Source organism: Scomber scombrus, chromosome 13 (genome assembly GCF_963691925.1).
Source record: "Scomber scombrus chromosome 13, fScoSco1.1, whole genome shotgun sequence".
Lineage (NCBI taxonomy): Eukaryota > Metazoa > Chordata > Actinopteri > Scombriformes > Scombridae > Scomber > Scomber scombrus.
The window spans coordinates 23,010,920-23,024,946 of record NC_084982.1 but is presented as its reverse complement, the minus strand read 5'-3'; the positions used below and the strand labels follow the sequence as shown (position 1 = coordinate 23,024,946).

Genomic DNA, 14,027 nt, shown 5'->3' with positions numbered 1-14,027 from the left:
ATTGGTGCTGCTTCCCCCCCAACAAAAAAACGTACAAAATCATTTAAGTACATAAATATGAGATGTTTACTGAGATCCTGCTATTATATATTGCACATAGAGATAGCAGTAAACTTAACATATACATAAAATCATCATTTCTAGGTTAAGAGGTGGCTGTCCCCAACTCTGATCCCAAAATGTAAACGGATGAAAACGATACTGACTTCAATTTTGCCTATTTTTCCATTGTTGTTTCTCAAAAAAAAAATGTTTTTCATGAAATGATTATCTATAAATATTCCATTTGTATAAAAACTGTTTTGGGGGAGTGAAACACCCTTATTTTTAACTGTAGTGTTGAAACAAGGTTACGTGACATGCACATGAGTGTATGATTTCTTAAAAGGAGATGACATGTGATTCTTTTTGAGGACATTCCTCACAGATTCAACCCGAAGCAGCGACGCAAACATGAAGAAACACGGCCCAGAATCTTTTTAGGCTGTCGGTAAGATATCCCCGATCAAAATGGCATTAGAAGAAAACCGCCGGCTAACAACCTCCTGACCCTGCCTCGCACAGCTTGACTCTAACCAGCTCCAACCACAGCAATACCGCAACAGAACGGCGCTTAAAACACAGAGGCAGTAAACAGCCAAGACATCCTCAGAGGCATGGAGAAAAGGAAGCAGATGCTGTCCTATTGTCCAATCACATTAGCGGCTGTGATTCAACACAAGGCACAAGGGCAGAGGGATATCTCGAAAACAAAACAAAAGAAAAAAAGGAAAAAAATAGAGGTGTCAGAGGCAAGGTTTTATTGCTGACTGAGTGTCAAGCTTCTAAATAAATTAAAATCATGGTTACTCTTTGCAACCACTCTGCCCTTCGACTGTGACAAAACACACAAAAGAGCAAAAAAAAAAAGAAATGTTCAGGCATTATAAGAGTTGCATCAGTGGCATATTTAAAGCTGACATCAGGAAACCTTCATGGACTATGTGCCAGTATTATCATATACAGTCAGGGTGCAAATGGCTAGTGAATGTTTAAATTTTACCAGCTTTTGGCTCATTTTATAACCTGTATAGCCAAAAAATGCAGAATCAATTGTAAAAATTCTAATTCTAATTTCTTGAATATTATTTGACTTATAGCGTACACTCTGACAGATTGGTGACTTGGCTGGTCCCTTTAAAAAAAAAGGCTTATGGGGTGTAGCGTTGCAGACCATATGGTATCTGCTTGGGCATATGGGCAACTTGGTAGGAAAGAAGACACTCTATGTCCACAGCATCTTCTAACCTTCTACGTGTGTGTGTGTGTGTGTGTGTCTCCATCATCTGTATTCAAGACATCCACCGAGGTAGTATACACCTCTAAGAGTCACCTTCCTCAAAGTTAGCCTCGATTTACACATTTGTTCATATATGTGCCATGTGTATGTGGTTTTCCATGTGCAAAAAGTGTCCAAAAACAATGAGCAAAAAACAAATTAGTCTTATTCATAGCGGGTACATAAATACTGTAAGTCTATGCAAATATCATAGGTCGAAACATAACACACATTTTTCAAAAATCTGCATATTTTCAAGAGTTTACAGGACTGCAGTACTGAAAATCCTCACTTGCACTCTTCAAGTTTACACTAATATATCTAAGCTGTAGCTGGCCCACAAGTCCCAGCATTGATGTAATATAGATAAAACTGACTTTTTAATATACGGCCTTGGAGGAACTCAGTGGATCCAAATCATGAATAAATGTGGATTGTCCTTGATTCAGTCTTATATTTATTCGCCTCACAGAGCATGAAGCAACTTCTTTTTTTTTTGGTTAAGAATAATTGTTCAGCTTTATGGTTGGATGTGAACTTAAAGCAGCATCTTTGTATAAACAAAAGGATCGAGCGCTGAAACCAGAGCATCCACAGGAGCTTTTGGCTGGTTTATGTTAATACAGTGAAAGATTTGTGACACAAGTAAGCTGTGAGTTGCTATGACTCACCTTTTGTTTTCTCCCTAAGAGGCTTCGCTCGTACTTAAAACAAAAAAAAAAAGAAGCTGCCTGGTGTCTAGGGCAAGAGTGTGCGTTACTGCTAATTTAGCTGTAGTGAATACATCAATTTGAGTCTAAGCACATTCAACCAGCTCTATGATCTGCTCTGGGGATTCAGTCTCGTCGACTCCACACTTGTAACAAAAGTGGAATCACATTATAATACTGCATTAGACAGCTCTATTTTGCTGAAATGGATGGGGATAACCTGTGTCCCAGAAATGAACCTTGCCTGGCTCCCAGCACTGGCAAAGAATCAGCATTATGTGGTTTATCCTGACAGTCATTTTCACTGAGATCCTAAGACTGTTACAAAATCCACAGCAGCTGCAAATCTTATTGAACGCAGCTCCTGATTCAGTGGGTTTTTTTCTGCACACACTCTGCATTCTTATTAACTAACGCCGCAGTTCCACACGAGCGGCCCGACAACGGTGGCAGATGTCAATTGTGATAAATTAAAGACAACAACCGGAAAACGATTTAATGTCAATGAATCAGGGACAAAATGCTTAGGATGCCTATTCCTCACTGAGCTTTTGTACGTTGTGTATCTTCTTCATCGGTGAAACCTGAAGACAAAACAGTTTTCAAATGCAAACGGATGCTTCATGGAGCCTGACCAAAGCAAATTAACATTTCCAACTCTGTGCAATTAACCATATTTTTAGAGAGTGAGGAAAAAGTTCACTCGCATTTATGACTTCACATTTCCAAAAGGCTAAAATCCAAAAAACAGTGTTTCGATGATGGTGTTATTTCCTCTTAGTTGCTTTAAGAGAAATGCCGTTGCTATATTTAAGAAAACAAGTTCTCAGTTCAGACTAAAGTTAAGCCTTCCTTGTCCCATTTTATGTAAGGCTATAAAGCAACAATCTCGATAAGATAAAATCGTATTGAAACCATAGTATTTAACGTTGCATACTGACAGAAATGTATGAAAAATCCAATGTTACACTCTTCTATCTGACACTGCTGTATAATTTGGTGAAGGAAGGCTTACACTATTTCAGTCATTCCTCAAGTATTATCTTTATCTCATTCTCATCTATCCAGTAATGTTCTTCTTTTTTAAGTTAAAAAAAATGAGTATTTAAATCCTTTTTAACAAAGTTGCAGAGAATCATAGAAATAAGAACCTCAAGAGTATTAGTTAGGCCTTGCTTTTATGTTTAAATGATAAAAATTAAAAATAAAAAGTGTGAATCTCCAAAGATGATTCAGAGAGAGACAAACTGTCACAACTTTTCTGTGACCATAAATATATATATTTTGCAAAGTGTGTCCCAAGCAGATCCACATTATGAGGGTTGGGGGGTTATTCGAGGTATTTCTAATCTAATGGATCAGTTTTTGGCTCTAGTTCTTTGTTTATGGTATCTCGTTGCATTCTGGGTAGAGGAGCAGTCACCTTAAAAAAACTAAATCTCTTTGCTAGCAGACAGTGTTACTGAGCTAGCAAGTGAATCACGGAGTGCTCGGGTGAACAAACAACAGCCTTTGGATACAATTAATGATGAATGACAGGGGTAAGTTGGCAAGTGTAAACATGCTTTAATTTTACATAACCTCTATGAGTGACCTCTCAGTGCCGCTGACAGTTATCATTGACTGATCAGAGTCATCGCTGAGTGTTTCTTTGCTTTGTTACTTAACCGTTCCAGACGCTCCTGCCTTCAAATCTCAAACTTACTACTTAATTTGACTCTCGTGCTTCAATCAATCCATAAACAACTACTGCTGAAGCGCCGTAATTACCGACCGCGCCTTAAAAATTCTCTTTGAAAACTACGACACGTTTCATCAGGTGAAACCGACAGGCCAGATGATGCCATGGCGGTGATAGATGACTGCAACAAAACTTCAGCATCATTATGCAGATGGTGTGACAGCTGATGGCTTTTGAGCTTGTTGGCTGCCAAAAGGCTTTCACTTTTGCAAACTGAAATTAGGGATTAGGATCAAAGTCACACATATTAGGAAGGGGGAAGCTGTTGAGGGAGAAGGGAACGTCTCCCTCTCACTTACTCCCCAATTTTTACTGCAGAGGTATCTTTGGGGAATTAACATCTAGTCTAGTCCAATGGAGCTGCTCAGCTGCCAATAGCAGCAGGCTATAAATATGAGTTGCTGTGTGAATGTGAAGACAAGCATGCATGTTCAGCAAACCTTCCGCGGGTTGATAAATCTTTGTGAAAAATGCATCAGGATAAACCCTCCGTCCTATGAATAAAGGCATGTGATCAAAGCTGCCCTGTTAATGTCAAATTGTGACACGAGCGCAATGCTGGTGCAACACTGAATGAATTCAGAGTCATAACGAAATACAAAAAAAAAGAAGCTTTGAACAACAAAGCATCACAGCAAAGTAAATGAAGGATTAAAAACTTGTATGTATGTGGGTCTGTTTTATTTTTATTATTTCAATCACATGTTTTCTGTGTGTGTGTGTGTGTGTGTGTGTGTGTGTGTGTGTGTGTGTGTGTGTGTGTGTGTTTCAAATGTAGGAATCCAATATGCATCAGCTTCTTTCTCCTTCTTCAGCTGTTAGAGCCAGAACAGATGTTTTGCTTTTGTGGTTATGTAAATACGTAATATGATTTAATTTGATTTTTCATGCAGACAAAATGTGGTTTGAATTATTTTCTTAAATTTTTTATTGAATGACACAGGGGATAGGTAGCACCATGTGTGCTGTCAGCTCGCTGTTAGACTGCCTTTTAAATACAGGTGCGTGTGTGGTAAGCAGGAGAGCAAACAGCAGGGAACATTTAGTTTATGAAAGGCTAAACACTAAAAAATATGAATTGAAACACAATATTTAGTTAGATAAAAATAAGTTATGAATATCAGAAATGATTACATCCATCTTCTTTTTTTTTCTTTTTCAATACATTTTGACTTGGAAGTACTAGAAATGTTCAGGTCACGGGAGTTGGAAACAATCCTAAGGTAGTCCTGTCACAATAACTAATTTTGTTGGATATATATATTGTCTCAGAAATAATCACGATAAACGATATTATTGTCATTCAAAGATCATTTTATACCACTGATATAATGATAATATAATAGCATAATAGGGATTGGAGAGTGGGCGCAGACTGCCATCATGGCCCGGGACAGACTTATTTACCTTTAATTCCATATAAGCGCACCACCAATGTGACATGAATAGCCTCTTAGCTGCTAATGTGAAGTGTGGCAATATTAAGGTTAAAAAAATTATCAAAATCATGTCCATGTATCATAAACCGTTATATATATGTGATGATGTCAATAATTACGTTATTGTACAATAAGTTGATAATTATTGTGTGATTGGTCAATCTGACAGAGCCACAACTGGAATCTAAATCTACAATAGTAAAAAAAAAAAACTCAATATGAAGGATTACATGGAAATCGATTTCTTTAGTTGGGAGGGATTGAGCTTCCTCCAAAAGAAGTTTGTTGGATTAGATGAAGTGCTGATGGAGGAAAAAGTAAGCGGTCGCATCATGAATTAAAATCAAAGTGGATTCTGTGAGTTAATGTATGCAAATGAAACATGGAAATGCAAAAGTGATCCGTGGATTGTGATGATTATAACGCTTTAAACTTTTGAACTTTTAAAAAACGGAAGAAGAAACTCCTCCTGCTGAGGCTGCAGCAGACGCTGCTGCAGAGGCACATTAGGGAAACTGGGAGCGTGCACGTGCTAAAAAAGAATGAATTAAAATCATTGATGGATGACAAAGACGCTGAGAAATGTGATGGACCGAGCTGAATCATTCAAATTGACTCTAATTGATTTCAAGGATACACATGATTTAGTCCATATGTTACCATCCTCTGAGGAGAGAGAATATGATCGTGTGACACGGTACGAGCCGAAGATAATGCATCTTACACTTTATAAAAGATGTGAAAATGTGGATAAATGCACATACACAATCACTTATAAGAGCAGAAGGGTAGTGCTTCTGTGACATCCGAGAAGTTCAACAAATCCAAAGGTTTTTTAAGGACAACGTCATCATCTGCCTCCTCTGCATGTCTGAGGGCGGCAACAGAACGAGCAGCAGCGTCAAAAGAGAAACACCAACTGGAGATGGAACAAGCTCAACTAAAAAAAGCACAATTGAAAGCAAAACAGGGGGGAAATGAACTGGAAACAGATATTGCATTTATAAATGTTACATTAAAAGATGGCATGGACTTAAAAACTACAGAAGAAGGAGATCAACTCGCATCCTTTCTACCCCCCCTCCTACCCATCTGCTTTTCTTGCTTATTCCAAAAACATCTTTTGACACCTCTGTTGACAGCTCTGTGCATCCTGCCAATGCACAACGCAGCACAGGAAACATTTCAGCCCGACAAGGATCCACAGGAGACTCGGTTTCAGCTCGTCTTGAACTGAACGCAAGGCAGCAACAATATTTAAGACCACCAGTCAACAGAAGAGATGACCTTTAATTTTGGGAGCATTAACATGGCAGCGTGTAACATGTGCACAGTCACACTACAGGAGATGTAATGCAATAAGGCAAAGCAGTTAAAATAATTTACTACACTGCTCGATTAGGAGGCGAAAACTACCAAAATGTTTCTTTTTTTTCATGACTAATCAAAAACCACATTCCAGCTCAATTTGGCCTGATTTAATCACTTTTTGGTTACCGGTTTTATACACAAGCTCTGCCTGCAATTCAACCAATTACTGTAATTCTCTCAGGGAGGACTGATTTGTTTAGCGTCAGAGGTAACTGAATTGGATACTATTGGAAACTGAACTTTGGATTATTCAGAAAAAATGTGAGCCACCTTATTTGACCATCAACCAAACAAACGCCTATTGAATTTCCCCCTTCACTGCTGCCACAGTCCTATTAAAATACTGTCACAACAATAATAACACATCAATGTTCCTTTAACAGCATGAATGTCCATTACACACAGTGGTACACCTCATTTTTAAAGAGAAACTCTTGACATTTGGTACAAAAGGCTAAATGTTGGTTGCCAGAGGGGAACACAGAGACCACATCAATAATTGTCACCCAATCAAGGGAAATTATGTCTGAGAGCCACTTTGCATAACTCGGTGTGACACGGGCTACAAATACTGCACAGAAAAATGTACAGACACACCATCGGTCTGATTAACCCCCCGGCTCTAGTACACAGTATAGATTATGAGTCACAACTACTCATTAGAAGGAGAATAAACAGAGCGGCTGCATTAAAAGAGGTCACTCTCGTGTGACTGACTCCATCACACGCGTTGAAACCCCCGTGGTGTCACCGTGGGCAGAAACTGGGTGCGTGCATGTTGCGATGTGTTTGGGTGTGTGAGTGTGTGAGTGTGTGAGTGTGTGAGTGTGTGTGTGTGTGTGTGTGTGTGTGTGTGTGTGTGTGTGTATTACCATTAATGGCATCCACAAAGACGTACGTATTTTGCTTTAAGCCAGAGTCTTAAACTTTTCAAGAAGTAGCTAGATATCATTAACTAACCAGGGACTGGAGTTGCAGAACATCAGTATTTTAACGAGTGTAAGTGGTACTGTGTTAACTTGCATTGTTTCTATCAAATAAACTGAATAAAATAAAATAAAATAGTCAGCTTTACTGTTTTTGTTTTGTTTTTTACCCCTCTGTGTTCACTGCAAAGTCCGCAGTCTCAAGGATTTGAATGTGTTTGAGCAGTGACCGTGTGCTAAACTATAGGCAACACACACTAACACACACACACAGATAAATAATTGAGAGAGCTGTGCTTTATCACTGTGTCACGGGTCAATTAAGAGATAAAAAGTTGTTTCAAAGTGTGTGGTTGTGTTAAAATCATCACATTTAAAGCACAGAGTTGCTAAAGTCACACCTACAAGCTGGTCGAGGGTCTCAAAGGCACAAAGTACGTCATTCGGCTCCTAAAGTTTTAGTTTTTTTGGCAACACCGATAAAGAATCGTAAACATTATTAATTTGTATATGACTCAAAGCTGTGAGAATAACACAGGTCGCCGGTTTGCACGTGTAAACTGACACTGAAACTAGCACATTGAACTACTTTGTGACTCAAAGTGAACAAGTTCCTGTTTAGCCTAGCGTTCGCCTAACAAATGCAGCAGATGGGTTCAGTTAGCCGGCATCCTCTGCGGCCTGGAGGGTTTCAGCGCTCGCTCTTCCTGCACCGGTGCCACATGTAAACACAGACAGACAAGGTCCTGACCTTAATCCAATATAAAACAGACCAATCAGGGTTTTCATTTTGGCTCAATCTATTTTGTACGTTGCAGCGAACGGTAACAACATAACTGAGGATACAAAGCTGATGTTCTGTATATGAAGCTCCATCTGTTAGTCTGTCCATTAGAGTCTCTTATTTGGACACATCTCAGGCAGAGTCATCACTTTTTCCAGATGACACAGCCCTCCGGAGTGTACATTACTCATGTCACTATGACGACCCATCAAACTGTATTCATGATGTTGTGTGACAGCTTTGGACTGCATACGTACACAAAGATGTCCGCTGACTGGAGTTTGTGCCGAACAGGTGAGCTAACCTCGGAAATAAATACAAAAAGATGTTTTTTCCGGGGAGCAGGTCTGTTTAATTCAATAGTCAGGAAGAGATGAAGAAAAAAAGCAGGAGGAAAAGTGTAATGTAAGCAGTGAGGGTGCAGAGTTGTGTGCAGTAGACTGTGAGTAATAATGCTTTCTTAATGCATTCAAGCTGTAAAACTAATAACACATCTCTCTCCCTTTTCTTTACCTTCTATTCTTTTTGTTCTTTTTCCCGTGTAGAACATCAAGCGACTATATTTGCACACTGTATGTAATTCAAACTCAATAACAACTAATGTTTAAGAAGCTGTGCATAAGAAATAATGATGTACATGCAGAATGAAGGTACCTCTGACTCTGACTCATCTGTGACTCACATCCACTTCAATGAGGTAGGAATTAGTATTAATGTCCAAAATAACAGATGCACAGTGGTTATTATATTGTCAATGGCTTTTCTAAATGCTTAACTTTGGGAGGCTGCCAAATGCAGAAAGCACCCGTTGGGATTGGACTGTACTAAAGTTAAAAGGTCAGCACAAATGTCAAAATGGAGGGCATAGTTTGAGGGGATTTTTTTTCTATGTACCAACACCAAGTCTAAATGCCTTCTTTTTTTTTGGGTGATTGAACTAAAAATGAATAAATGTTTGTATCTGTACTCTCCATAATGCCAGCTAGTACACAAGGCAGGTATAAGATACAGATTTGGAAAATGTCAGGGCATGAATAAAGCTAATAGAGGCATATCATAATATAATATCAATCCTCCTCAGCTGGACCATCCCAAACACAATCAGTAGGAAATTTAACGTATTCTTCAGTGGAGAAGTTGAACAATAACAGCTCAGGCTGGCTTACTTGAACCAGGTGATAGGGTTAGATGAAAAGTATCACAAAGTTTTTATAATGCATACTGAGGGGAACATGAATGTCTGCACCAAATGTCATCTTATAGCTGTCAAGATTCATTCATTTCACTTAAACAAAAAAGTAATTGTCAACCTCATGGAAGAAATCCTTTGAGGATCATGAATGTCTGTATTAAAGATCATAGCGATCCATCCAACAGTAGTGGAGATATTTCAGCAGGGCTGTTTGATTCAATGATATAGTGATGATAGAAAAATGTCAATCATTTCATATTATGGTCAATTGTTTACTTTGTTGAGTCACAAATCACACTCTTTACAACAATATTTGTCCTCATTTGGACGACTTCCACACGGCACAAATGCAGGCAGGAAATGTGCATGAAGACAACCCAAATAAACATGAAGAAGATTGAACGTGAAACACAGAACAGGGTCGTTCTGAACAGTAGGAGGACTCCGAACAGCCAAAACAAAAAAATACTTTTGTTAGATAGTAAACTGAAAAGTTGCACAAACGTTCTAAATAAAAGAAAAAAAAAAGGATAAAATATGAGTCTGTGCCTTTTCATTTGTCGAGTACATAATTCAAAACGTACTAAGAAATAGGACTATGTGGTCAATTTATATAAAATATTCAGTGTTTCCAATTAATTATATAGAATGTGTTGGCCAGCCATACTCTAAATTGTGCCACCAGAGTTTCATAGTGATCCAAACATGTCTGTACTAATCCACAAAATAGTTTAAAGTACATATTTTTTATGTTTTATAGATAGTTCATAGTTAGTAGTTATAGATTTTGCTCTCAGAGTGCACCAGAGTGATGCATGTGACTTAAAAATGTGCCCCGGACCATTCTAGAGGGTCAGACTGAGGTCAGACCATCATAGTCTCTCAATATTCTGTGGGGAACACTGCTATTATTGAATTTATAGAAAAAATGCTATATCGTGGTATGAATCGTTATCGGATATGAACTGAATTATCTGGATATGAGATTTTGGTCATATTGCACAGTCCTATATTTCAGTATAGGAGCAAAGTGGTTGACTGACTAACCAATCAATAACAGATCAACACTGCCGTCCCTAGAGCCAGGCTAGCAGCTCAGGGGACATACATAAAAAAACCTCTAAGATTTGTCACAATAAACAGTGAAGAAGAAGACGTGTCGGCCTTCACCTGATTTCACAAGCATCCCAAGCAAGCAAAATCGGATTGTGGTTATTCCGATTATGACAGATTTGACATTGAGAGTGAAATTCATCATCTGCATGCGAAACGTAGAGCTGTATAAGCGGGTCGTGCATATAGTGCCAACTGAACATATGGAAACCAGTAAAGGAGAAGGAGCAGGAAGCTATGCTGTGGCCTGGCAGCTGTGACGTACGTCTGGGAGACTTGACTATTTTCAAACCGCTTTCATTTACAACGTAGACCCACCCTTGCCTTTTTTCTTGCCAACCGCTCTGGCTACCACTTAATGACACACTCTATCTTGACTAGGGTCCCACAACCGGTCGACAACAGACCCTTTGTAATGTATATAAAAGCTTTAGCATGATTTCACAACTGGGCAGCTACGTAGAGCGTACGCCAGAACGTGTCAGGAGACAAAATGGAAAAAGCCAGAGCGTTTTGCAAGTGACAAGGTGGGATTATAACCTGTGCATGTAGGCCACCCATGAGGCAACGCCAAAGGCAAGACCACAGTTAGTAATGAATAATGCAGGAACACATCTACTAAAATAAACGTGTAAGTGCACTGTAAAAAGGTGGGGGGGGGGGGGTGAAACAGAAACAAAAACAGGAACCCCCAGCAACAACTACAGTACACATGTGGGGGGGGGCTGATAAGATTGATGTAGACTTAATGAGATATTTAAGCCCAGAGATGTTTTGCATGTGTGCATGTCCAAGCTCAGACCCTAATTCCCTAAAAGCAAGTGTAATGCAGCAGGGTTTTCCTGAGCCATCAGTTTTATTTTATTTTTTCCCCCTCTCTCTCTCTCTCTCCTCTCTTCTTTCTTCCTTTCTCATTCATTTGATGTGCTTCCTCCTAATCCTCCCTGGGCTGTCGACCTCACAGAGACAGAGGACACACTCAACCATTCAGCCATAGCTACTCATTCACATAGCAGAGAAAGCTTTCCTTGTTCGGTGTGGGTAAGTGTTTGGACCTCTGTGTATGTGTGTGTGTTTCTGTGTGTGTGTGTGTGTGTGTGTGTGTGTGTGTGTGTGTGTGTGTGTGTGTGTGTGTGTGTGTGTGTGTGTGTGTGTGTGTGTGTGCGTATTTTCAACAGTATAACTTGCAGCATCATATCAGAGTCGCCAGCTGCTGAAGGAAGATTTTTGACATCCAATACATGTCGGTGCTGAATTACAATCCTGAAACTGAGTGCGGTACTCTAACTCAGCTTTATTTTGCTACCCATGAATGAGAACTCGGTGATTCAGCGACGAGTGCTGATGATTCAATAATTTAAAACGCTGCACATTTTTCAGAGCAAAATGTGTTTCCATCAACTGCCAGGAGCAGCTGGAGCAGGTCAGATGACTTCCTACCTCGGATGTGTATGTGGCGCACTCCGTTTTTCTTTCAATGCAGTACAAAGTCAGTGTGCAAACTGAGAGCTTATTTTTAGGGTGTCTCTTTTCCAGGGAGCTGAATAACTCTTGAGTATGATTCCTTTTCCAAATATGCCTCAGTAAGTTCTACCAATATTTCTGTTTTGCCAATATTTCACTGTTATACTGTTCAGACACAAACATTTATCTCTGCCGTCACCGAGACACGTTTATTTTTAGGTTGTTTACCCCAAATTTTCCATCGTTCAGCGTCTGAACTGTGAAATCTGTGAAAACGTGCCCCCCTTTGCCTGAAACCTGAGCATTTTGTTATTCTCATTTTTTTTGTTTGTTGTCATGTCCGTGGTTGATGTACCATATGTGCACTCGTTTTTCGGTCACTACCGTGAAATGTAGCTGAAAGCATAGAGAAACTGGTGGTTGTTTCTGAAACTGAATAAGCCTAATTATTTGAAGTCATCTGGATGGAGACACTCAAAGCTCCCAAGTTTGTCTTCTTTTTTAAGGGTTCATGTATTTTATTGTAACTTCCTCACACTGCAGTGAACTAAAAAAAAGGTGAATGTCAAATAGCATCCACCTGTGGTCTGACACAAGTACAGCCTGGTTAATCAGGCTCTGCATATGATTCAAAATTCTTGCCCATAATTGCAAATTTAGTGAAACAATAGGTTGATATTATATGTAAGATACGGAGGCACAAAACAAGCGGTTCACAGACCAGAATGTCAAGACCAGCAGGGAAACTCCAGATACAAAAAGGTCAATCAACACTGCTTCTGTCCTTTGATTGAAACACTTCACACAAACTGCTACAAATAGCTTTTAAAAGTAGTAGGAAAAAAAGAAATCTGCTTCATTAAATGGCTCCATGGGGTAATAATTGCACGAAGGGCTGCAGAGAAAGAGCACACACGCTATGAGAATACTTTAAACCCTCCTATTATGACCGCAGGCTTTTGTAAATCCCAACATGTGATGATAAAATGCATTATTCCTCCAAGTGCTTTTTCAAAGTCCAGTCAGCCGTGTCTGAGCTACCACTTGTGACACATGGACAAACAATGGAGAATACCCCGGGGCCAATTGGCGTAATTGTGAAAATGCCAGGACTGACTGGGAGAAAATAGCCATTATTACCCAGAGGTTTAATTAAAAGATGATCGATAGGATAACCACTGTCAAAACAAAAACAAATGCAAACAGTTTTGTTCCATCAAAAACTTTTTTTTTATATAAGCTGTGACATGATTACAACTGGAAGACCAGAGAGAGATGTGTAGAATGGGGCAGGAATATAAAACAGGCAATGAGAAGAGAGGCAAGTGAAACTGCAAGTGACTAAGCCCTCAGAGGAAAAAATGCACCACTGCGGCACCAACAAGCAATACTTGTCATTTATGTCCAGAAACCATAACTGAGGCATTTTTCACAGCTGTGGTGGTTATGACACAGGGACAACTATTCAATCGAAATTACAATCCAACATATGTAGTGCCCTGAGTGTAAAACTCATCCTGTAAATGATAATTAAATCAATTAATATCAATTTGTGAAATGCATCGAATACCCTCAGCCACACATGCAAACTTTAATTTATACCTCAAAGCGACATCTACTCTCAGCTCCATGACAGAGCCTGTGTAACACCAACGGTATCCATAAACTGTGGCTATTTAAATTAGGCTAGAGTGATTCATAAACCACGTCTATAGGCAACGTCTGGGTAAATGAGAGTCTCCGAGGACGTTTTAAATGAAGCTACACTTCACTGTCTATTGTTTCTTGTTGAGTACTTAAGAGTAATGTACCAGTCCAGGTTAAGTGAAGCGGAGTGGCATTTTTCCAACACATTAAAAGACAAAGAAGTTATTAGATGAATGCTTGTAACATAAATGCATGCTATCAAATTACAACACTCATTTGAAGTACCTCCCAATGCAGGCAATGCAATTCTTTTAGTCTCTGA

At 39.3% G+C, this 14,027-nt stretch overlaps 1 protein-coding gene across 3 annotated transcripts in view; it reads right to left on the bottom strand.

Annotated features, from left to right (window-relative positions):
- The window catches only part of adarb1b (adenosine deaminase RNA specific B1b), a 119,673-nt gene that overhangs the window by 77,176 nt on the left and 28,470 nt on the right, over positions 1-14,027 (bottom strand). The gene's annotated exons all lie outside the window — the stretch shown is intronic.